The following is a 26,720-nucleotide window of genomic DNA, read 5'->3' as shown; positions in this document are numbered from 1 at the left end:
TAAGATCAGGGATGGAGATACCTCCAGAAGATCTTTTATTGTAGAGGATTGTTTTAGCAATTCTGGGTTTCTTGTTATTCCATATGAAGTTGAGAATTTTCCTTTCCAGGTCTGTCAAGAATTGTGTTGGTAATTTGATGGGCATTGCATTGAATCTGTAGATTGCTTTTGGTAAGATGGCCATTTTTACTATGTTAATCCTACCAAGCCATGAGCATGGGAGACCTTTCCATCTTCTCATATCTTCTTCTAATTCTTTCTTCAGAGATTTGAAATTTTTTTCATACAAGTCTTTGACTTCCTTGGTTAGGGTTACTCCGAGGTACCTTATGTCAATTGTGGCTATTGTGAAGGGTGTTGTTTCCTTAATTTCTTTCTCAGCCCTTTTGTCTTTTGTATACAGGAGGGCTACTGATTTTTTTGAGTTAATTTTGTATCCTGCCACTTTGCTGAAGGTGTTTATCAGCTGTAGGAGTTCCCTGGTAGAGTTTTTGGGGTCACTCACGTATACTATCATATCATCTGCAAATAGTGATAATTTGACTTCTTCCTTTCCAATTTGTATCCCCTTGATCTCCTTCAAATGTCTTATTGCTCTAGCAAGGACTTCCAACACTATGTTGAAGAGATATGGAGAGAGTGGGCAGCCTTGTCTTGTCCCTGATTTCACTGGGATTGCTTTAAGTTTCTCTCCATTCAGTTTGATGTTGGCTATAGGCTTGCTGTATATCGCCTTTACTATGTTTAGATATGTGCCTTGTATCCCTGATCTCTCCAATACTTTGAACATGAGTTGATGTTGGATTTTGTCAAAGGGTTTTTCAGCATCTAGGGAGATTATCATGTGTTTTTTTTCTTTCAGTTTGTTAATATGGTGGATCATATTGATGGATTTCCGTATATTGAACCACCCCTGCATACCTGGGATGAAGCCTACTTGGTCATAGTGGATAATATCTTTGATGTGTTCTTGGATTCCGTTTGCAAGTATTTTATTAAGTATTTTTGCATCAATGTTCATAAGGGAGATTGGCCGGAAATTCTCTTTCTTTGTTGAGTCTTTGTGAGGTTTAGCTACCAAGGTGACTGTGGCTTCATAGAATGAATTTGGTAATATTCCTTCTGTTTCTATTTTGTGGAATAGTTTGAAGAGAATTGGTGTTAGCTCTTCTTTGAAGTTCTGGTAGAATTCTGTGCTGAAGCCATCTGGTCCTGGGCTTTTTTTGGATGGGAGACTTTTGATGACCGCTTCTATTTCTTTGGGGGATATAGGTTTATTTAGTTGATTTACCTGGTCCTGGTTCAGTTTTGGTAAGTCAAATCAATCAAGAAAATTGTCCATTTCATTTAGATTTTCAAATTTTGTGGCATATAGACTTTTGAAGTAAGTCCTAATGATTGTTTGGATTTCCTCAGTGTCTGTAGTTATATCCCCCTTTTCATTTCTGATTTTGTTGATTTGGGTGGTGTCTCTCTGCCTTTTAGTTAGCCTGGCTAAGGGTTTGTCTATCTTGTTGATTTTCTCAAAGAACCAGCTCTTGGTTTCATTGATTCTTTGAATTGTTTTATTTGTTTCCAATTGATTGATTTCAGCCCTGAGTTTGATTATTTCCAGCCGTCTACTCCTTCTTGGTGTGTCTGCTTCTTCTTTTTCTAGGGTTTTTAAGTGAGCCATTAGGGTGCTTGAATGGGCTGTCTCGAATTTCTTCTTGAAGGCACTTAGTGCTATGAACTTTCCTCTTAGCACTGCTTTCATTGTGTCCCACAAGTTTGGGTATGTTGTGTCTTCATTTTCATTGATTTCTAGAAAGACTTTAATTTCTTTCTTTATTTCTTCCCTGACCCAGCTGTCATTTAGTAACAAGTTGTTCAGTTTCCATGTGTGTGTAGGCTTTTTGTTATTTCTGTTATTGTTGAGGTCCAGCTTTATTCCATGGTGATCAGACAAGATACATGGGATTATTTCAATCTTCTTGTATCTGTTGAGGCTCCCTTTGTGACCCACTATGTGGTCTATTTTGGAGAAGGTTCCATGAGGTGCTGAGAAGAAGGTAAATTCTTTTGTGTTTGGGTGTAAAGTTCTGTAAATGTCTGTTAGGTCCATTTGATTCATGACCTCTGTCAGAGACATTGTTTCTTTGTTTAATTTCTGTTTGGTTGACCTGTCCTTTGTTGAGAGTGGGGTGTTGAAGTCTCCCACTATTAATGTGTGGGGATCTATATGTGCTTTCAATTTTATCAATGTTTCTTTCACAAATGTGGGTGCCCTTGTATTTGGGGCATAGATGTTCAGGATTGTGATGTCTTCCTGGTGGAATTTTCCCTTGATGAGTATGAAGTGTCCTTCCCCATCTCTTTTGATTAATTTTGGTTGAAAGTCTATTTTATCAGATATTAGAATGGCTACTCCTGCTTGCTTCTTGGGTCCGTTTGCTTGGAAAGTCGTCTTCCAACCCTTTACCCTCAGGTAATGTCTATCTTTGTGTCTTAGGTGTGTTTCTTGTATGCAACAGATTGCTGGGTTTTGTTTACGTATCCATTCTGCTAATCTGTGTCTTTTTATTGGAGAGTTGATTCCATTGATGTTGAGAGAGATTAATGACCAGTGGCTGTTATATCTCTTGAATTTGATGTTGGCTGTGGTCATCAGGTTGTGTGCTTGGTTGCTTTTTGTTTTACTGAAGTGAGGTTATTTATTTCCTGTGTTTTCTTCAATGTAGCTAGCTTTCTTGGGTTGTATTTTCCCTTCCAGTGTCTTCTGTAATGCTGGATTTGTGTGTAGGTATTGTTGAAATTTGTTTTTGTCATTGAATATCTTGTTTTCTCCATCTATGAGCACTGAGAGTTTTTCTGGGTATAGTAGCCTGGGCTGACATCTGTGTTCTCTTAGGGTCTGCATGATATCCGTCCAGGCCCTTCTGGCTTTCATAGTCTCTGTTGAAAAGTCAGGTGTGATTCTAATGGGTTTGCCATTATATGTTACTTGGCCTTTTTCCCTTGCAGCTTTTAGTATTTTTTCTTTGTTCTGTATACTTACTGTTTTGATTATTATGTGGCGGGAGGATTTTCTTTTCTGGTCAAATTTGTTGGGTGTTCTGTAGGCCTCATGTATTCTAATTGGCCTCTCCTTTAGCTTGGGGAAATTTTCTTCAATGATTTTGTTGAAAATATTTTCTGGGCCTTGAAGAAGGGAGTCTTCTTTTTCCTCTATACCTATTATTCTTAGGTTTTGTCTTTTCATATTGTCTTGCATTTCTTGGACAGTCTGTGTCAGGAATTTTTCGGATTTAACATTTTCTTTGACAGATACATCGATTTCTTCCATTGTATCTTCTACACCCGAGATTCTTTCTTCCATCTCTTTTAGTCTGTTGGTTATGCTTACCTCTGTAGTTCCTGTTTTCTTCCCTAGATTCTTCCTTTCCATTATTTCTTCCATTTGTGTTTTCTTTAATTTTTCCAATTCTATCTTCAGGTCTTGAGTTGTTTTGTTTACTTCCTTCACCTGTCTGATTGTACTTTCCTGTTTTTCTTTTAGTTCCTTCAACTCTGTTTCTATCATTTCATTCAGTGTTTTAAGCATTTCCTTTCTAAAGGCCATAAACTGTTTGGCTGCAGCTTCCTCTATTTCTTTATGGATGGCAATATTCTGTTTGAGTTTATCTTCCTTTATGTCTTTACGAATCTTATTTGTTTCCTCTGTTATCATCTTCATGAGCATACTTGTTAGGTCATCTTCTTGGATTTCAGTTATGGTGGGGTGTCCAGGGCTACTTGCCCCTGGGTAACTGGGTTCTGGAGATGCCATATTGCTCTGTCTTTTGTTGCTTGAGCTTTTACGCTGGCCTCTACCCATTGTGTTATCTTAGGAGTTTGGGGTTATTTTCTGGTGGTTCCTGGGGATCCTGTTTTGGAGAGAATCCCCTTTGCAGAAAGCTGGTTTTTCCTGAAGGATGTCTTCTCAGCTTTTTGGGTATAGTCCCTGGATGGCTGGTGTTTTTTCAGGAGTTGCTCACCTCAGGGATATAGACCTGAGTGGTAACTGTGGTCTTTGTTAGTCGAGAGGGTTCTCCTCTCACCCAGGGAAGTCCTGAGGGCAGCTGCCCTGTTTCTGGGTTTCTTGTTGCAAATTTAATGATCAGCTGCTGTGACCCAGTTGGACATCAGGCGCGCCTCAACTGTTTGTGCTTGTGTCTGGAGCACAGCTGAGTGCTGGCGCCTCAGCCCCACTAGACTGCTAGACTTTTTCTAGGGAAGGATTGGGTGATTTAGATCAGTACAGTTTCCTTCCTTCCCTGTGGATTCCCTAGTGTCTTTTTTTTGCCCTGGTGCACACTCCTCAGTGTCCGCCAGCTGGCTGGCCACAGAAATTTGCCTGTGCCTGGAGCACAGCTGTGTGATGGTGGCTCAGTCTCTGCCAGCTGTCTGGTGCGCAGAAACTGCCTGTGTCTGCCTTTGCGGCTTTTGGGAGCCCGAGTGGCTCCCTAAGCTGGGTAATTTTCCGGGGACCTTTTCAGGTTGGGGGTGAGCTGAGTGCTCTGAGATCAGACCCGCCGTTTCTATCTCCGGCGGCGAATCAGGCGCGCAGGCAGGCAGGGCTCTGTGCTGGAACCTGGGTCCCTGGCTCTGGCTCCGGGCTGGCTCCTGGGGTGCCTGTGGAACCCGCCTGAGTCTTTTCCAGGGGATGTCTGGGTGACCTAAGGCCGGTCCCAATCGTTTCCTGTACCCTGGGGTTATCTCTCGACTGAAAATTCCAGTCTCTGATAGTGTGTTGCCCAAGGTTCAGTCTGGGACCCTGACCAGAGACACTGGCTTGTGGCTCTGGGCTGGGGCTGGGGCTGGCGGCCGGCAGCCAAGTGTCTGGCGGAACCAGGATCTCTTCTGCGGTTTAGCCGGGTGAGTTAAAAGTTGATTGAATCCCCCACCGTGGGGTATCCTCTCACCTGGGAAACACAATGACTGTGTTTTATGGCCGAGAGTTCTGATTGCTGTTCACTGTGCTGATCCTGCTGTGCTGCTGCTCAGAATGAGAGTCCTCCTGGCGCCGCCATCTTGCCCCTCCCCCCCCTATTATTCTTAAGGTTGGTCTTTTGCTATTGTCTCAGATTTCATGGATGTTTTGTGTCAGGAATGTTTTATATTTAACATTTTCTTTGGCTCATGAATCGATTTCTTCAATAGTATCTTCTACAGCTGAGATTCTCTCTTCCATCTCTTGTATTCTGTTGGTGATGCTTTTGTCTGTAGTTTCTGTTTTCTTCCCTAGGTTTTCCATCTTCAGGATTGCCTCAGATTGTGTTTTCATTATGGCTCCTATTTCCCTTTTTAGGTGTTGGACAGTTTTATTCTTTTCCTTCTCCCATTTGGCTGTTTTTTTTTTTTTTCTGTGTTTCTTTGAGGGATTTATTCAATTCCTTTACCTGTTTGATTGTATTTTCCTGAATTTCTTTGAGGGATTTATTTACTTCTTTTAAGGCCTTAATCATTTGTTTTCACAACCTCAGATTTAAGATTGTTTTCTTGTGCTTCTGGTGTGATAGTATCTTCAGGGCTTGCTGTGGTAGGATAGTTGGGTTTTGGTGATGTCACGTGGACGTGGGATTTGTTGCTTGTGTTCTTGCCCTGATTCTTAGTCATTTGGTTGACTTTGGTATTAGCAGGCCTGGTGGTCTCTCTGATGGTAGCAGGTCTCTGGAGTTATAGGTGGAGATCTTGGTCCCAGATGGCCTCAGTCTTCTGGTTTTCCTGCTGCTCCCTGATCCATGCTGGTCTGCTACTCTCTGATCCTCGATGCTGCTCTCTGATCAATGCTGATCTCCAAGGCCACAGATTGGAGCAGGTCCCGGTAAATGGCACAGGCTGGGGAAACTGAGGTTTAGGGCTCATAGGGAATTGGAGCTCAAGCACTCTGGGCAGACCAAATCACTATTACTGGCAGGCCACTAGATGGGGAAGTGTGGGGGAGGTTTCACCTGTTGGTCCCTCATCTGTGCTGGTCTCTAGGACTGCAGATTGATGTGGGTCCTGGGAAATGGTACAGCCCCAGGAACTTGGAGTATATTTTAATTATATTTTTAATTATAGATGTGAATTTCTTCAAAGCAAGAAATTGTCAGAGGAAATTGCCTAGTATATTCAAAGCTACGAGGGATTTGTTCATGTGACAGTAATTTACAAGGGCCAACTCTTTCTACTAGCATATGTTTGTTACCTAATAATATGTGATTCATCAGGGTGATGTTCATTTTTGTTTGTTTGTTTGTTTTCCCAAATACTCTGTATTTTTCTTCCTTTCTCTTGTCATTGTCCTGCCTCTTCTCTGCAGAGAGGAAACAAAACTCTTGTCTTGTGAAGCTGGAACCACTTAAGACAGTTTCCATGCTGGCTTTGGGTTCCTTCTGCTGCCTCCTTCGTCTTCCCTCTGAGTGAGTCCACTCACTACTCTAGCTATCTCCTGCCACCTCCATCTCGATGTCTGATTCAGTCTTCTGTCTAGTACATGGCAGAGGCAGGGTACTCGAAGCTGGCTCCTGAACCTGGTTATTTACACCCTTAAACTAGTAAGGACATCCTAGTGGCAAACAGTGGGAACCTACCTCAAACTGAAGCCAAAGGAGACTGTATTGTGTGACTGGGCATGGGCTGACAGTTGGGGTGCAGTTTTCTTAGCGGGAGAGCTGCTTGGTTGGAGAGGTTCTTTTGATCTAGGCTCCCTTCCCATATCTAAGTTCCTCATGAGTCAAAATACACCCCTGTATGTAACTGCAGTTCTGTAGTTGAGCAGGGTGTATGATAAGAGTGACCCTGAGAAGCTTTCATTTCACTGATGTTTTGCACTGCATAAAAGTTTACAAGATCAATAGAAATCAAACCAAAATTAAGGGGCTGCTTTGCTCAAATTCTCCTGCTTGAATGAAAATTCACTTCAGTTTGGGAAGACCTTATGTTGCAGGCCACAGATAGATGTATATTTTGTAAGTCAGCCAATCAGGCAGTAACCTGAATTTCTTTCCACAGGGAGAACATTTTGTGAATTCCTGGGTCAGAAGAGAATTACCTACGGTATCAGGTAAAACCTCAGGCACATTCCAAAGGCTTTCTTTGGTTCTTTCTTTTTGTGCTTCTCTCTCTCTCTTTCTCTGTCTGTATTTCAGTCTCTGTCTCTCTTTCTCTTTGTTTCTCTCTCTCTCTCTCTCTCTCTCTCTCTCTCTCTCTCTCTCTCTTTCTATGTGCACACACTGCACATATACAGGTGCTTTTGGAAGCCAGACAAGGGCATCAGATCCCTTCAAGGTGGAGTAACAGGCATTTGTGAGCTGTCTGATGTGGGTGCTGGGAACCGAACTCAGGTCCCCTAAAAGAGTAGAAAGTGCTTTTAACCACTGAGCCATCTCTTCAGTCCTCATCATCTTTCTTCAAGAAATATTTTTATAAGTGATTTCTCCATCATGGTATGACTTTGGTTTGTTTTTTGTTTTCTTACTTTATGGCTGAGCAGTTAATGTGCTTCACGCTCCTGAGAAGGACTCAGGTTAGGTTTCCAGCACCTTGTAGTAGCTGACAACTCTACAAGTCTATTTCCAGAGGATCCAATACCGTCCTCTGACCTCCTTGGCCACTGCACACATGTGGTACAGTCAAACACGCAGACAGGACACCTACATCAAAAATAAAAATAAGTGAATCCTTAAAAGTAAATCTTTATGAAATTGACACCCAGTCAGGCACTGTGGCAAATGCCTATAATCCCAGCACTCAGGGAGGCAGAGGCTGGTGGATCTTTGAATTTGAAACCTGCCTGGTCTACAAAACTAGTCCAGGACAGACAAGTCTACACAAAGAAAATCTGTCTCTAAAACAAAGAAAAACAAAACCCAATTTACACTCAGTTATTTCCTTAATGTATATGTGTATGCATGGGTCCATGTGTGAAGGTTGGATGCTAGAGGACAACATAGTCCCGAGATAGCATCCAAATACAGGTGAAGGAAATGATCAGATAAAGAAGGAAGCCAAAGAAAGACACAAGTGCCAACCTGCTCCAAACAGAGAAACATACTTGTGAGAACTAAGAAAAACAGTAGAGCAGGCTAATCATTTCATGTCAGAGGCAGTCCCTGTTCCCATTACTATGGAACCCACTTGGACACTGAACTGCCATGAGCTACATCTGTGCAGGGGTTCTAGGTTATCTCAATGCATGGTCCTTGGTTGGAGTATGAGTCACAGGAAAGACCCCTGTGCTCAGATTTTTTTGGTTCTGTTGCTCTCCTCGTGGAGTTCCTGTGCTCTCCAGATCTCACTATTTCCCACTTCTTTCATAAGATGGCATGCACTCTGCCCAACAGTTGGCCATAAATCTCAGTATCTGCTTTGATAGTCTGCAGGGCAGAGCCTTTCAGAGGCCCTCTGTGGTTGGCTCCTAACTTGTTTCCTGTTTTCTTTTTCTTCTGATATCCATCCTCTTTGCATTTCGTGGATGGAGATTGAGCATTATAGCTAGAGTCCTCCCTCTTGATTAGTTTCTTTAGGTGTACAGATTCTAGTAGGTGCTCTTTGATCACCTCCCTCTGAGAGGAAAGCGGCCTTACCAGGCCACAAAGGAAGACAATGTAGCCACTGCTGATGAGATCTGATAGACTAGAATTAGAAGGGAGGAGAGGAGGACCTCCCCTATCAGTGGACTTGTGGAGGGGCATGTGTGGAGAAGAGGGAGGGAAGGTGGGATTGGGAGGGGAGGAAAGTGGGGTTTATGGGGGCATACAAAGTGAATAAAATGTAATTAATAAAAATTAAAAAATAATATATATAGGATACATTGTTGAAAAAAAAGAAAAACAGTAGAATCTATTCGCTATGAATAGATTGTGGCTTAATAGAAGGCAAAAGTCAATAAAAGGTTCTAGACACTAAAAATATTTTTCTGGACATTTTAGTTAGGGTCCTCTCTCTTGCTTAGTTTCTTTAGATGCACAGGTTTTAGTGGGTTTGTCCTATGTTGTATGTCTATATGAGTGAGTATATACCATGTGTGTCTTTTTGCTTCTGGGACAACTCACTCAGGATGATCCTTACTAGATCCCACCATTTATCTGCAAATTTCATGATTTCCTTATTTTTCATTGCTGAGTAATATTCCATTGTGTAGATGTACCACAATTTCTGCATCCATTCTTCAGTTGAGGGGCATCTGGGTTGTTTCCAGGTTCTGGCTATTACAAATAAAGCTGCTACAAACATGGTTGAGCAAATGTCCTTTTTGTGTACTTGAGCCTCTTTTGGATATATGCCCAGTAGTGGTATGGCTGGATCTTGAGGAAGCGCTATTCCTAGTTGTCTGAGAAAGCGCCAGATTGATTTCCAGAGTGGTTGTACAAGTTTACATTCCCACCAGCAGTGGAGAAGGGTTCCCCTTTCTCCACAACCTCTCCAGCATGTTTTGTCACTTGAGTTTTTGATCTTGGCCATTCTCATGGGTGTAAGGTGAAATCTCAGGGTTGTTTTGATTTGCATTTCCCTAATGGCTAGTGAGGTTGAGCATTTCTTTAAGTGCTTCTCTGCCATTCGGTATTCCTCTACAGAGAATTCTCTGTTTAGCTCTGTTCCCCATTTTTTAAGTGGATTACTTGCTTTGCTGCTTTTCAGCTTCTTTAGTTCTTTATATATACTGGATATGAGTCCTCTGTCAGATAAAGGGTTGGTGAAGATTCTTTCCCAATCTGTAGGTGGTCGCTTTGTTTTGATGACGGTGTCCTTTGCTTTACAGAAGCTTTTCAGTTTCATGAGGTCCCATTTATTGGTTGTTGCTCATGGGGAAATCAAAATTCTCTTATTGTGGTCAGAGTACATGTCAGTGGAATTGCTTTTGCAAAGCGCTTGCAAAATATGAATAAATGCATTTCTGTCTTTAAAAAAATATTTTTCTGGTTAAAGTGTAGTATTTCAAATTCCAAACAAATACTTAAAGCAAAAGAAAAAAAAGGGGGAATCTAGGATTATGTGTGAACAAAGCAAGCTTTCATCTTGAGAAACTTGTCAGACCGAGGTTAGGACACTTTAATTTTCAAGTCCTCACAGTGTGGAGAAGACCAGTGGCCCAGGGCCAGGATGAGTGTTCTTCCCAGTGTGGTGATCTCAAAGAACAAGCCATGAAAATGACTGTTTTTAAGAAAGCCACAGGAGAAATGACCTTTCTCAAATCTTTACACTGACTCTGGAAATAGGAATCTCCTCTCAATATTCTTCTATCCTGATGCTACATGACCAGGGGATAGTATTAAGTTACACTTTAACACAATGACCATGCACAGAAATGAATCGAATGGATGGAATACCCCAGTGTTTTCCACTCTGCTCCAGCAGTTCTAACATGGTCTTTCTTGTACCTCTTATTTCTTCCTGCTCTTCTAACCACCCTCAATTATTCTGACACAAACACAGATCATGACATCATTCCACCTATACACACAACTAACTTGAACTTTGTTATCAAAGCCTGCTCTTCTCACCCACATCTTTTTACAGAAGCTTACTGCAATGACAGCGTCTTTGCTAATGAAGACTTGAGGAAGGAGACTTTTAAGGACTGGCCCCACAAGTCACCTGAGGCTGTTGAAGTTCTCGTCAAAGCAGGCCTTTTCTACACAGGTCAGTCGGGGTTTTACCCTTTAATTTTACATTTCTATGTGTGAGTGTTGCCTGCATGTAAGCACGTTTGCCACATGCCTACCTGGTGCCCTCAGAGGCTAGCCAGGGTGTTGGATCCTGGAACTGGAGATATAGTTGCCATGAGCCAGCATGTGGTACTGGAAACTAACCTGACTCCTTTGCAAGAGCAGCCAGTGCTCTTTATGCTGAGCATCTCTTTAGCACCTGAAATAATCAGTATTTTGTGTCTGACAAGTAGTCTAATCCCGGACTTGCACTTTTCTTTATTTTCATTTGTCATAGATCTCTTTGGGGCCTCATAAGACCTTCAGCTTTCCATAGTTCCCTCGGTACTCAGCCTCTGAGCTTGAGGATCCTGAGGTCACTTCATCTGACAGGCCTATTCCACTGTCACAAAACTCACCACCTGGTCTTAATACATTGTCTTCTCTTGCCAGCCTTGCCTGAGTTTCACCAATGAAGTGCTCCTATTTCTAGGGGAGGAGAGCTGGCAATAATGTGAGCAGAGACAGGGATTCTTCATGATCTGCCTTTCATAGAGGCTCCTAAGTTTGCTCTTCCATCCTGCCCCAGCTACAAGTATATTCTTCCAATTTACTCAGTAAGCAATCTTGTTGGTTGCCTACGTCTGTGAATGTCCCATATGTCATCATTGTCCAGAACAGACAGAAATCTCTGCTCTCACGGAGCTCCTACTCCAGACCCTGATGGCAAATCTTTCAGGATGATGGTTTGGGAGAAGTTTCATCAAAGCACACGGTGCACGGGAACCTTCAGCAACTGTTGCTGACCACCCCACGGAAGGACCAAGAGTCCTGTGTGAACTCTTGCCTCCTTTGCGTGGTATTGCCACATAATCCAACTGGAGGAGCAAGCAGGATTTCACTAGTGAAATCTGGTGTCGAATTCTTGTGAGTTGACAGGTGTATGTGCTGTTGAGCTGACCCCATCTCCTTTTCCTAGGCATAAAGGACCTTGTCTGGTGTTTTTCCTGTGGAGGATGTATGGAGAAGTGGGAGGAAGGTGATGACCCATTAGCAGACCACACCAAGTTTTTCCCAAAGTGAGCAAAGTGAATTCTGTTGGCTTTGAACTCACTTCATCTGTTATTCCCTCACTGTCCAGGTTTCTTATCTGTGGGTAGTGTCCGCTCACTCTCTGGTTCCCACTGCGAAGAATACATCCATGTATCTTTCTTTCTTTCCCCCCTTGATACTCTCCCTGTCTAGCTTTTTTTCTCATTATAGTAAGATCTTAGTTTTTGTTGGATCTATGTACACACTTTTAAAAACAGGATCTGTGTAGCACAGACTGTCATAACAATTCTAGTAGGACTTGATCTCATGATCCTCCTGCCTCAGCCACCTAAGCCCACTGCTGAGAGCACATCATGCCTGCCAGTTCTAGGCTTTTCTGATTTTTTTGAGTACAAACTAGTTTTTCTTTTCACCTCCTTTTAGAATGCTTTGCAGATTTCTATTTCTATTGTCTAAGATTTCCTCGGTGGTTTTTTTCCAGTGTTGGTGGTAGAAGAACTTATTTGAGCACACCAGGCAATCACTTTACTATAGAGCTACTCTCACCCCTTTTCTGTCAGTCTTCAAATGTATTTTTATTCCTCTTCTACATAAGAAAACCCTAGAAAGGTCCACTTGCACAATGAAATTTGTTATTGTGTAGTAATTAGAATTTTCAAAGCTAAATATCAATATGCATAGATTGAAAAGTGGGTATTTCTGGGCAAGGTGGTTGACACATGAAGTCCTAGCTCTCAGGAAGCTGCATGAAGAAAAACGTAGTTTTGTTTTATATTAAATACTTTCATATGAATTACCCTAAATTTGATCTGTTTTAAAATCCAACACTTGTAATTAAGAAACAAGAGTCTTTTGATCTGGTTTCCCTTGGAAGACAGGAAAATCTGCAACTGTGTTGGTACCTCTGCAGTCTGTGTTCAGTTCCACCAGTGTGTTTTCTTTCCATCCAACACATACCTAAAAGTGTTCTAAATTGATTTAAGTTTAATTATTAACATTTAAATGTAAAGTCTTAAATAACCATCTTGTCTTGAGATAGGATGCTAATAGTATCTGAATCACTTAAAATATTCCTTAAAAATGTTTTCTTAGTGTACATTAATAAATACAATAACATTGCATATATATACATTATGTTTTACATATATGTTATATGTATTACAGTTTACTACAATCATGCTCACCACCATCCTCCCATTACCTTCTCTTATCTCTCTCTAGCTCTTCTCAGTTCTCTTCCTTCTAAAATCACATGTTTTGTGCTAGCCCAGGGCTATATAGCAAGATTTCTCCTGGTTTTAAATAAAAAAATAAATACATAGAACATTTCCATCTCATTTTAAGTTAGAACATGAGTGACAGCAGTGGTCACTTTTTTCTTTTACTTTTCAAAGTATTTGACTTTTGGGTGTTTTGTCTGCATGTATATCTGTGCACTGCTTGCATGCCTGGTGCCCTCAGAGGTCAGAACGAGGGCATCAAATATCCTAGAACTGAGTTACAGGAGGCTGTGAACTGCCTGATATGGGTGTTGGGAAGCAAGCCTGAGTCCTCCGCAGGAGTAGTGACTGTTCTCCCACGGAAACATTTTCAGGCCCCACTTTTTTTTTTTTTTTTTTTTTTTTTTTTTTTTTTTTTTTAGTTGTATGTAGAAAATAGTTGAGAATGCCAGGGCCTTCTTCTCAATTCCTGTGTGGCAAATTGGAAGAGAATTTGGTTGTACTTAAAACTTGTTCTAGAATCTATCAACAAACTTTGTTTTATTTTAATTAAAACTAGCATATGTAATGTGTATCTACTGTAGTTACGGATCTAGTTTAAAGGGCAATAACAATAAAGCCTAGGAGCTGAGTGCTAAAGTCAAGAAGTCAAGGTCTCTCAATGCCTCAGAGGCCACCTTGCCACTCCCTTGTCCTGAGGATGCTGCCCTCCTCATCCAGGGGGAAACATAGTCCTGATTTTCAGTTCACTGTCCTTTTACCAAACATACACACACACACACATCTACATGAACCTTCAACTTTGCCTGTTCTTCTTCAGTTCTTTGTTGTTTCTTTTTATTTTAGTTCTATGTCTGTTGTGTGTGTGTGAAAGGGGACAGGAGGTTGAATCCAGAGTGTCATGACTGAGAAGCAGCACATTGCCACTGAACTACTGCTCTAGCCCTCACATTGTTTAAGACAGAATTCTAGTATGTCTATAGAGTAAGTCCCAGAAAGCCAGGGATAAACAGAGAAACCCTGTTTCAGAAAAAAAAAAAAAAACAATTAAAAAATTTGCTGTGTAGCTGATCTTGATTTGCAGTATAGCTCAGATTTCCCTTGAACTCACATCTTCTTGCCTTACTCTCATGAATACTAGATGCATAGCCATGTGCTACCATAATTGACTAGCTTGCCTGCTATGTTTGTTGGAGGGCCAGTCAGCTGGTAGAGGGGTGTTTGAGACAGAGTGCCAGATAACCCGGAATGACCTCCAACTCAGTGTTTAGGGAGGATGGCCTTAAACTTATCCAACTGCCTCCATATCCCAAGTGCTGGATGACAGGCATGCTCCACCACACACAACATTTTTTTGTTTTTTAGCTTATTCATTTTTATTTTATACATTGGTGTTTCATCTGCATGTGTGAGAAAGTCAGATCCCATGGATCAAGAGCTATAGACAGTTGTAAGCTGTCATGTGGGTACTGAGAATTGAGCTCTGGCCTTCTGGAAGAGCAGCCAGTGCTCTTGACCATTGAGCCATCTCTTTAGCCCCAGATTTTGTTTAGATAGACAACAGCAAGATGAAAACTTACAATTGGCAACAATGACCATATCCTTTATTCCAAGTGTCTCTCTAGGACACCCCAGGGCTCTCAGTTGCTAATGGGAATCTGGAATGAACATAAATTCAGACCTTAACAAGAACAAAATTTCAGAGACTTACAACAAGGTCAAAGTGCAGACAATAAGTGACATTGATTGCTCATTCCTAAGGAGGACACTTCCTCCTGCAAACTCAGGGGCCATTGCAGAAGTGGAGTCCAAGAGGTCATAAGAGCCAGAGATTGTAGAGGACTTTGTCTTGGGTTTGTCTTGTTTTGTGCACAGCAGGGTCCTTCCCTCAGGAATTCAGTTGCTGTGGTTGCCTATCCATACAAGCGTGTGCCAAATACAGCCAAGCCAAGCCCCCCCCCCCAACGTAGGAGGGGAGCTGTTGACACTTGTTCAGCCCGTGGACCTTGAGGTTTCCTGAGGTCTGCTGGATGGCTCCGTGTCCACTCACACATGAGTGACACTAATTGAATTCAGTTAAAAGAGGATATGAAGCTGAGAGGCGACCTCACTTTAGGAGGAGTCTGGGGAAACTGAAGAAAGGCAATGGGGGTTGATATAATCCACATACATTGTACACACATCTGTGATTTCCAAAGAATAAAATACTTTTTAAAAAAGAACAGGCTTCCAAACCATGGCTCAGAAAGCTCTGCCACATTGATCAGCGATTATGGATGAATGAGAGCAACAGAGAGGGGTGTGCAGAGGAGATAATTGGCGAGGGAGAGAAGAGTGAGTCAGGAGAGGTGCTCAGGGGAATTTTGTAGTTCTGATTGACTAGTAATGAGATTGCTTCTTTATTACACAGGTTTCACAGAACAAAGACAGACTAATGACAGATTAACCTGTCTAAGAAGTGCAGATGATTTGTTTGATTTTTCATTACGAAGTGTTACAACTTCAGTCATGATTAGAAAACACAAACAGAACAGATTTATGCTTATTATAAGCCTTATAACTCCAAGTTATAGAATCTAAAGATTGTCTTATCCAAAGCAACCACATTTCTTATATAACAGCCTGCTTTTAGGCAGGCAGTATTTGTAGTTTTAAGGCACTCCACACAAACAGAAAACACCTGAACTTTTTTTTTTAATGAAGAGCAAATATTAATACCTAACTCCGTTTACTACTTGTGTCATCATCTACACTATAAAGTAGGAACAAGTTATTTTAGTCAATCTGTCTTATTTACTCAGTTCCCTTCCTCCAGGGGTGTACCCTGTATGACCCCCTATCTGTAAACTACATTTTCAGAGAGTTCTAAGCGTATTGTAAAGGGAGGCCTTGAATCTGTTACCTGGTTTTCTGGCCAGTCAGAGCTTGTCCTTGTCTTTGTTTTCCCTTTACCAATTACACTGTTTGAGTTTGCTTAAGGGCAGATATCCACAAAATATTCCTGTACTAACGGCTTCATGAAATAGTTTCTAGCTTACATCCTAATCTGTGCTCAGTGATCTCCAAAGCATAAGAAACCTTCACAACAGTGGCCAGATAATGTTATTTTTTTAAAAGGAAATAACTCAGACATAATTTTCTTGGGAAAAGACAGAAAAAAATCATAATGCTGAAAGCACCCCCCCCCCCCAATAAAACACATAGATCCTAAAAACCTACAAAATAGGGAAAGAATGAAAATGATTGCAGCATTTGGCTTTTCTTTGCTAGAGCTGTGTCAAACAGCTGTGCTGGCTTCATGACTTTTGCTGTTTCCAATGGATATGGCTGTGCCATCAGATGCTCCCAGAGCCTTGGTGTGAGGTTGACGTAGACGTCTCATGTATGGCTGAACACTCAATAACCAATTATTCTCTGTACAAAAGTGAGAAGCTTATGTAGCCAAGGATCAAAGCAGCAGCATTCGTTGCATAGGAACATAAATATTTAGAAGGAATTTTGACAGGATGTCCATTAAGCCAGATAGCATTCCTAGACCCTTCCCTGCTAAGACCTTTAGAGAGTTTCTGGGCCATGTGCTTTTTACCAGGCTTAATTTAGGTTTTTGTTTTCTTTCATTTTGCCTTTTTGAAATAGGGTCTCATTGTGGTGCCCTTTCTGTTCTGACTTTGCTATGTAGATCAGTCTGGGCTTTGACCCAGAGATCCACCTGTCTTTGACACCCAAGTGCTGAGATTTACAGGCCTGCCCCACCACACCCAGCTTGACCACGTTTGGAGCATCTGTGAAGCAGCCTCAATTCCAATACAAAAGCAGTTGGTTATCCCTTAAGATTTAGGCCACTTTTCACCATTGGCCTCATCTTGTCTGGCATGATGGTGATGTTGTAGAATGCAGGTGGCCTTCCTCCCCCAGCAGACTGCAAAGCCTCTTCCAGTACTGTGACAGGGAGATAGCAGGGAGGAAATTCTGAGTCAGTTCTAGCTTGATTCCTCTCTATCCTGAAAGCAACATGCTCTGTGTATTCAGAAATAGGTCTGTAGTTCTGTCCAACTTATTTTGTGAGACAGGTCTGTCATTAAACCTGGAGCTGGCCAATGAGACTCACTGGCTGGTTAGTGAGCCCCTACAGTCTTCCTGTCTCTCCTTCTCTAAGATTACACTGTCCCTATTGCCTCGCTGTTACACAGGTGCTGTAGATCTGAGCCCAGTCTCCATGTTTGTGCAGCAAGCATCAAATTTTTATTTAACTGTGTGATATCTATGTTTTTATTCTTAACGTGAATTTCATGTAGGTGGCACACTCAGATTTTGTGGGTTTGTTTCTGACAGTTTGACAAGAGTTGAAATGGTTAAAAATTATTGTTAACTAAATTTTTAATTGTACACTTTGCTTAGTATTTTTTAATGTCCTTTGTTGTTCTTTTTCCATGACTCTATAGTTTTCTCATATTTTAATCTGTGAAATTTTATTTATTTTTTACCTTGTTCACTTAGTTAATGTGTGTTTGTGTGTGCATTGTGTGTTCTACATAGGGCCAAAGGGAGACAGGGAGTCTCCTCTCCTTTATGTCACCCTCTTGTTCCCTTGAAGCAGGGTCTCTCTCTGAACCTACTAGCATCCAGTGAGCCCAAGTTATACTCTTGCCTCTGCTCCCACAGTGCTGTGTCACTATTTTATATTCTTTAAGATCATTTTAGCTGGTTTCACAGACAGGCACTAACTCTGTTCTCACCCCAACACATTTCCCAAATATCTTCACCATTACTTTACAAACCACATGCATTGTTATTGGAACCCAGAGACTGAAGGCTATACAGGATGCAAGACTGACAGAGTCACTGAAAATGTTCACTTTCTGCTTCATTCCTGGTCCTGAATCTTCATGTTCTCCATAAAGCTAATGCAGACACTTAACTGCATGGAACCATTTCACGACTTTATCTTCTCTGCATAATTGTGGATTTCTTCAAAACTTGAAGTCCTCTGCAGAAGTGATTCCAGCCCTTGAGAGCCACCATGCACTTCTGGAAGCCATGGTAATGAGCCCCATCCCTTCTCTGACTCAGCAACACAAGATTGTGGGGTTGAGCTATGATTGTCAACTGTAAATGTGTCATAATTAGATAGAGTTCACGAGAATCTAAGAAGCAACTGTCACATGATAGCTATAGATGGGGCATCATAGTGAACAGTGAGCCCTTCTCCCAGAAGAAGCAGACCCTTGAGACTCTTTTAGACTTCGACTTGATTAAAATGTAGACTAAACACATTCCATCTGCCCTTTTCCTACAGGGCAGTAGGCTTGACTTTCTGCTAGAACTTTTGAAACTTAAAGTCACGTGTCGTTTTCCTTGGTTGGACTTTTCCTTGAGACAGATTTTCTGATTTTCAGCTAAGGTTGATCTTGAATTTTCTGTGTAGCCAAACCTGACCTGGAACTTGTGATCTCTGCCTCGGCCTTAAAAATGCTATGGTTCCAACTGTCTGCACCCATATCCAGCTGATTTGACTTTTGATGTTGTTTCTTGTATTGAAACCAAGACACCCTTTGTGCTACACACACACTCTGAAGTGAGATATATTTCTGGCCTATGAATGTGCTTGGTGAACAAAACCAAATGCCAAGTAGTAAATCAGGAAATCTATTTTTGCAACATAAGACACAACTATGAATTCAATCGGCATACCAACTGCTGCATGCTGCAGTTGTTTGGTAGGTGTGCTATGATTGCCTTCCCACAAAGCAAAAGCAAATTTGGGAATCATGGCTCATGTCTACAATATAGCATTCTGGAAGCTGAGGCAAGAAGATGGTTCTGAGTTCAAGATCAGCCTGGATTATACTATAAAACTCCATCTCTAAAAATAAAACAAAAAACCAACAACAAACAAACTGGAAAAAAATGAAGAAAAAAAAGGTGAAAACTGAAAAGATAATCAACTCTGGGTTGAAGTGATATGTGTACAGTATTTGCGAATTTCAAAATGTCCAAATGTCATTGCAAGGGCTGTCCAAAATGACATTGCAAGGGCTGGAAACGTTCTTCAGTTGGTAGAATACATGCCACAAACAGAGTGAAGTTTAGAAGACTTTGGTTCTCAATGATAACATAATGTCTCACTATCATGCAAATTTTAATTTAATTAAGGATTTCTCTTTCAAAGGAAATCACAAGTGAAAGCAATCAGGAGGACCAAGTTCATCCCACCAAGGCCAGTAAGAACTTGAAAGCACATGGGATTCTGTGTATTTGTACATTGGACAGGAAAGTGTGTTTATAATTGTCCAAGGAGCTCCTAGAGGAGAGCACTGAGGTGAAGGGAGCTGTGGGTGAGAGAGTGCTCCTGTGGCATCTTGAGAGTGAATGCAAGACTACCAACAGCAGTCCTCATGCCAGATCCAAAGCAGCCAGTGTTAAAGGCATTGTGCAGCAGGCTGGTCTCCTGAGATCCTAAAGGGAAATTAGGGTGCCAGGATATCCAAGTCCTTGTCAAATGAGAGGCCTTAGACATAGTACCCCACATTCTGATGCTATGGAAAGATGAGAGGGTCTTAGGGTATGGAGGGGGATCATGGGAAGGAGAGGAGAGTCCTAATTCACTCTTTGCAGACAAGCAAAGCAATCAGAGAGATGTGAAGATACACCTTCCTCTGCCTCCCTTCTCTCCACAGGCTTGGCTCTGAGGGAAGCCTAGTGGTTTCAGGAGGCAAAGAGTCTGAGTGAGCAGCTGCGAGGCGCCTACACCAAAGCTACTTTCTGCCACATGAATTTGCCAGAGTTGTGCTATAGCCAAGGCACTGACCACTTGCTTGGCTGTGATGTGTCCATCATTTCAAAGCACATCAGCAGGCCAGTGCAAGGGGCCCTGATGATCCCCAAGGTCTTCGCCAATCTCAGCTTGGTCATATGTGTGGAGGGGGAAGTTGGCAGTGGGAAGACAACCTTCCTGAAGAAAATAGCTTTTCTTTGGGCATCAGGGTGCTTTCACCTGTTGAACAGGTTCAAGCTGGTCTTCTACCTCTCCCTTAGTTCCACCAGACCAGACCAGGGTCTGGCCAGTATCATCTGTGCCCAACTTCTAGATGCAGGAGGCTGTGTTAGTGAAGCATGCCTGAGCAACATCATTCAGCAGTTAAAACACCAGGTGCTGTTCCTGTTGGATGACTATAATGGGGTGGACTCCCTCCCCCAAGCTCTAGAGACACTGATTACCAAAAACTACTTGTCACTAATCTGCTTATTGATCACTGTCCATACAAACAGGGCCAGATCCATCCGTCCATACCTGGATACAATTCTAGAGATCAAAGAGTTTCCTTTCTATAATACAGTCTCTGTATTACGGAAGGTCTTCTCACAGAGTATAACACTTCTGCAAGAGTTTATGGTTTACTTTGGACAGAATGTGGATTTACAGGGAATTCACAAAACTCCTCTCTTCATGGCAGCAGTCTGTATTGACTGGTTTCAAAATCCTTCTGACCAGCCCTTTCATGATGTGGCAGTTTTCAAGTCCTATATGAATTACCTGTCCTTAAAGTACAAAGCTGCAGCTGAGGCCCTCAAGGCCACTGTGTCCTCATGTGGGCAGCTGGACTTGAGAGGGTGTTTTTCTTCATGCTTTGAGTTCAACAATGATGACCTCATAGAGGCCGGAGTGGATGAAGATGAAGACCTGACCACCTGCTTGATGAGCAAATTCACTGCCCAGAGGCTGAGACCAGTCTACCGGTTTTTAGGTCCTCTCTTCCAAGAATGTCTTGCTGCCATGAGGCTCACTGAACTCCTGGGTTCAGACAGACAGGAAGACCAAGACCTGGGAATTCATTATTTGAGACAAATTAACTTGCCCTTGAAGGCTCTGACCACCTACAACAACTTTTTGAAGGATGTCTCCAGCTATCCTTCATCAAAGGCTGGGCCAGAAGTTGTGTCTCATTTGCTTCAGTTGGTGGATGAAAAAGAGTCGCTGAAGAACATGTCTGAAGAAGAGGATCATGTAAAGCACCGACCAGAACCTTCCTTGATAACACAGTCAATTAAAAAATTGTGGCAGTTTTCTCCTGTAGCTTTTTCCTCGATTTTTTCAGAAAATTTGTTGGGCATTCCTCTAAACTTTGCTTATGAAAACAACAAAGTTTCTGCATGTTCTCCATTTTTTTTTTTTCAATTCCTTCGAGGGAGAACACTGGCTTTAAATGTATTGAATTTCCAGTACTTTTGGGACCACCCAGAAAGCCTGTTACTGTTGGCAAGTATAAAAGACTCCATGAATGGAAATAAAATGTCACCTAATGTAGGTTACTCAGTCATGAAAAAGTGTTATTAAACATTACAGCCACCAACTGTAGATGAGGACTATGCATCTGCCTTTGAACATGTGAAGGAATGGGAGGAAATTTTAGCTAAAAATGAAGAGAATTTATACAGTTTTTTGAATAACCAATGCAGCCATCTACCCAAAATAAAGTCTGGGTATTGGAAACTGTCACCCAAGCCACACAAGATCCCTAGATTGGAAGTTGTAGTGGCCAACATGGGCCCAGCAGACCAAGCACTGCTGCGGGTCCTAATGGAAGTCTTCCCAGCTTCACAGAATATTGAGCTCTGCTTGTCCAACAGCAGTGGCTTTCTTGAAAGCATCTGCCCAGCTCTGGAGCTGAATAAGACCTCTGTCACCAAGTGCTCCGTGTGCAGGCTGGAGCTCAGCACAGCAGAACAGGAGCTGCTTCTCACCCTGCCTGCCCTGAAGTCTCTTGAGGTCTCAGGGACGAACCAGTTACCAGGTATCCCTGAGTGTGCTTACACAAGCAGTCTGACTGAGTCTGTGTTTTCTCATCCTTAGTGTTAGATGAGTGAAACTTCTCAGACACAAGCCATGGATGTGCCTCGATAGGAGAGATCTGAATACTCTCACTGTTTGAGGCAGTGTATAAGGCCCTGGATCCTAGAATGGGTTTCAAGTAACTCAGAGAACACTAGGAAAATATTGACACCTTCGTTTCATCTCTCAATGTCCTCAGAAGGGTGCTTGAGTAGCTTGTTGTTGGTAAATGGGGCATTGTGTATCAGATGATACTGGAGAACCTTCTGCACTCTCGCTGCCCAGAGGAGGAAATGGCTTCTCCACAGAAGACATTTAATCTGCATAAATAATAATTATGTCTTCTTCTAAGCACTCTTTGATAGTTTTCAGGATACACTTTATAATGATGTCTTTTAAAATATATTTATTTAATTGTCTGTGTTCCTGTGCTTGTATGTTTAGTTGCCCTCAGAGGTAAGAAGAGAGTGTCAGATCTTTTGGAGCTGTGGTTACAGGTTGTTTCAGTTGCCTAATGTGGGTGTTGGGAACCTAACTGTGGTCCTCTGCAGAACAGCAGGAGCTCTTAATTGCCGAGCCATCTTTTCAGCTCCTAGACTTTACTATCTTTCATTCAGTTCATTTCTCAGTTTTTATACCATGGCAAATATTTAATTTTTAAATTTTGTTATTGTTAGTAGCAGAACTTTTTTTTTTTTAGCAACATGCTATATGCTCAAGTATTCTTTGCTCTGTCTATATTGTCCTTTTACTTTTTTTAAAAACTTTTTAATGACTTTTTTGTTTTCTTAATAATTTAATTCATATTTTATGTGCATTTGGTATGATGATATCAGTTCCTTTGAAATTGGCATCACAAACAGTTGTGAACTGCCATATGGGTGTTGGGAATTGAACCCTGGTCCTTTGGAAGAGCAGACAGCACTCTTAACCACGGTGCTATCTCTCCAGCCCCGTCCTTTTTCTTTTTAAGAATTACTTTTGAAACTATAAAATATATCATGTCCTTTTTTCCTATCTTCCATCCAAGCCTTTCCATATACCCGTCCTTGCTCTCTTTCAAATTCATGGCATGTTTTTAAAAACTAGTTGTTGATATTGATATTGACATATATACATACATGCATGTATATATATTTCTAATATACTTGTATACTAATTATGTGTATACATTTCTCAATACTTAAATACCGGCTCAGTCTGAATACTACTACTTGTATATATGACTTAAGGGCTGACCATTTGTTACTACATAACCAACTGGCATGCTCTTCCCTGGGAAGACTTTTTCCCATCATTAGTATCCCTTAGGTTTTTATAGTTCTTTGTGTAGGGTTGAGGCCTCATGAGCTTTCAGTCTTTCTTTTTCCTTTTTATTTCTTTTTTCCTTCCTTCTTTTTCTCTCTCTGTTTATTTTGTTTGCCTGTTTTATTGTTTTTACTGACATTTATTTCATTATATTTTTGACAATGTCATACACGAGTGCTGTATTTACATACTTTCTATGCCATGCTTTCTTCCCTCCAACACCTACTATTGTTCCACAGTTCCCTGTCAACCTAGTCTACATATCTGTATTTGTAAACACATATATAAATACAAACTGCCGAGTCTATTAGTGTTGCTTGTATACGTATGTGTTCAGGGCTGACCGCTTGGGATTGGATAACCTGCTGGGCATTTTCTGTGGAGAAGCTGAGTCCCCCCTCAGCGTCCACTAAGCACATGAAGCTCTTCATCCTGGGGTGGAACTACCCATATTGTTTTTATTTTTATTTTTTTTGTTCATATTTTATTTTAATTATTTCCAAAAAGTGAGACAGGTTTATTGTCTGCAAATACCACAGTAGTGAAAGACACTCAAGGACTTGAAAATTGGGATGTCCTCTGAAAATTGAGTTAGTGTGAGTCCAGTTAGTTTGGGCTAGCAATCTTTCCAAGAAGACATGGATGAAGCGTAAATGTATTTAGTTTAGCAAGAAGAAATAAAATAAAAATAAGTATACAGTTCTAAGGACGGGGCATGGTTCAGCAGGTAATGGTAACTGCTAGCAACCTACATGGTGGGAAGAGAACATTGATTGTCACAGTCTTTCTCTGAGCTCCGCCTATATATCATGGTACTCTCCTGCTACACACACACACACATTCACCCTCCCCCCCCACATGCATACACAAAATAAAGATGTAATAGGAATTTAAAGTTGCTCTGTTCTATATGGAGAATAAATGTAAATGGGGGGCTGACCACCACGGATGAAAAGAAAAATCAGAAGAATGCCTGTCTGAATTTGTTTAAAGATGAAGAGGTAATTTTAAGCACCATGAAGTACTGATGTTTTCTGGATGAAAGATTGCTTTTTAAATCTGTTTGTTTGTTTGTTTGCTTGTTTGTTTTTTATTCATTCACTTTACGTCTTGATTATAGCTCCCTCCTTTTTCTCCTCCTTCCCCCCATTCCCCTCTCTCTCCCTCTTCTCCCCTTCCCTATTTGTATGTATTTTATTTCAAATATTAAACATACAAATAGGGAAATGGAAAATGGAAGCCACCCACCTACTAACCCACCCCAGCTTATCAAGTCACATCAGAACTGAGTTTGTCCTCTTCCCCTGTGGCCTAGTGAGGCAGCCCAATCAGAAGGGAACTGACAAGAAGCAGGCAGCAAAGTCCAGGTCAGACACCCCAGGACCCGTATGACACTGAGCCACTGAGCTGCTTTCTTTCTTTCTTTCTTTCTTTCTTTCTTTCTTTCTTTCTTTCTTTCTTTCTTTCTTTCTTTCTTTCTTTCTTTCTTTCATCTTTTTTCTTTCATAGTGAAGTGTCATGGGCTACTACTTGGTAGGCTAAGTCTGGCCCACACTGTACTGACTCACAATATCTTTTTTTTTTTCAATGCAGTTTATTCAGAACCTTGAACAATCATCGGACCCTGGGGAAAGCCAGCCCACAGCTTAAATAGCCTCTGGGTAGCCAACCCCAGCGTGCCACGTGGGCAATGCAGATAGGTCCACATACATGGAAGCAAGCCAGATCCTCAGCCTTAGCCAAATGTGGAGTTGTTTGTGACAGAGAGCACTCATCATCGGGAAGGTGGAAGGTGGAAACCAGCTCCATCTTTAAGGCGCGGCATTACGCAGCTCTTTACAGTTCCCCCTTTTTGTTTTAGACACATCAGGCAAGAGTAGAGGTCTGATCTCTGATACTAGAAATAAATTGGGACTTTGTACCGATGTTCATTTAGGTGTCATCCACCCAAAGAGCATCAGACCCATCTGATACCTTTTTCTCAGAGGCGGGACCTGGGGCATCAACCCGCATGCAATCAGACATGCTCTTCGCTGGGTCTACAGCGGCTGACCCTGAGTGCAGTGCTTAGCCTCACATCCTGAGCATAACATTTTAGCTTTTTATGGTAGCCAACCAGCTTCAATGGCTGTAAAGGCCTGAATGATCATGGCCGCATTACACTGTTGTGAGACTCTAATCTTACATATACACCACAGGCAAACCAAGGAGACCAACACCAGAAGGCCTGCTAATGCTCCCATGCCCGCTCATTCCTTCAGATGATTCATGGCTTCAGCAATCCATGGTGATAATCCTGTGGCTAGTCCTGTGTCCACTCTGGTAGAATTTACTGTGATAATGGCCACTCTCAACTGCTCCATCGTAGTATCGAATTCTCCAGTCCAATTACCTAAAATATAGCTAGACAATTGTTTAGACAGATTTGCAGCACAGGAAAAATTCTCATGTTGTATGCTAGTGACACAAAGTCCAGCATACTTTCATTGACAGCCCTGTTGAGCCATTTGCCATAGGGTATCAATTTGCTCCTGCACGAGGTCAATCCTCTGATTGAACACCATCAAGCCTCCTTTTAGTTGAGCATTAATTCCTTTTTGTACATCTAAGGCGTGAGCTACATTGGCTAAAAGATTATTCAGGGTCTGAGCAGTCTGCATAGTATGACTCATGGCTAATGCCACGGTGGTAGCTCCAACAGCCGCCAATGAGATGGCAGTAACAGTGGCGGCTGTAGTTCCAAGATCACTTTTCTGTCTGAAGAGAGTCATAGTGTGAGGGGCATCAACGGGCACAGGCACCCAGCGAGGCATGCGAGTAACCAGGGCATACCTAAATTCACTACCATTCCAGCATTGGGCAAAAAAGCAAGTATCATCACCACAATTACTTGGCTCTATCTGGCTAATAATGAATAAAAATGGGGGATATAAACAAACAGGTGTGGGCTTATAGGAAGTATTATGAGAAGCCTTAACCCCCTCATTGGAACATCTTGCATCAGTTCTAGAACTAGCAGTGGTGGTGTCCGAGGTCTGAGTAGGTTCAGGGGACCATTGTCCCCAGGGGCGAGACGTGCTCCATGTAAATTGACTAACTCCATGTTTTGCTCCACTTTTGAAAGTCATTTAAGGTTCTTAAATTATTTCCCCCCACTTTTTTTTAAATTTTTCCTCAATTACACTTTATTCATTCTGCATCCCTCCATAAGTCCCTCCCTCCTCCCCTCCCAATCCCACCCTCCCTCCTCTCTCTGCATGCATGCCACTCCCCAAGTCCACTGATAGGGGAGCTTCTACTCTCCTTTCTGATCTTAGTCCATCAGTTCACATCAAAAGTGGCTGCATTGTCCTCTACTATGGCCTGGTAAGGCTGCTCCCCCCCCAGGGGGAGATGATCAAAGAGCAGGCCAATCAGATTATGTCAGAGGCACTCCCTCTTCACATTACTATGTAACCCAATTGGACTCTGAACTGCCCTGGTCTACATCTGTGCAGGGGTTCTGTTTTATCTCCAAGAATAGACCTTGGTTGGAGTATGAGTCTCTGGGAAGTTCCCTCTGTTCAAATTTTCTTGTTCTGTTGCTCTCCTTGTGGAGACCCTGTCCTCTCCAGCTCTTACTATTTCCCAGTTCTTACATAAAATTCCATTCACTCT

General features: G+C 41.9%; 1 pseudogene; it reads left to right on the top strand.

Annotated features, from left to right (window-relative positions):
• The window catches only part of LOC132654689 (baculoviral IAP repeat-containing protein 1a-like), a 70,096-nt pseudogene that overhangs the window by 18,984 nt on the left and 24,392 nt on the right, over positions 1-26,720 (top strand).

This window comes from Meriones unguiculatus, chromosome 6, assembly GCF_030254825.1.
Source record: "Meriones unguiculatus strain TT.TT164.6M chromosome 6, Bangor_MerUng_6.1, whole genome shotgun sequence".
Lineage (NCBI taxonomy): Eukaryota > Metazoa > Chordata > Mammalia > Rodentia > Muridae > Meriones > Meriones unguiculatus.
Note: the sequence above shows the minus strand (reverse complement) of the source record. Positions and strands in the feature narration are given on the sequence as shown.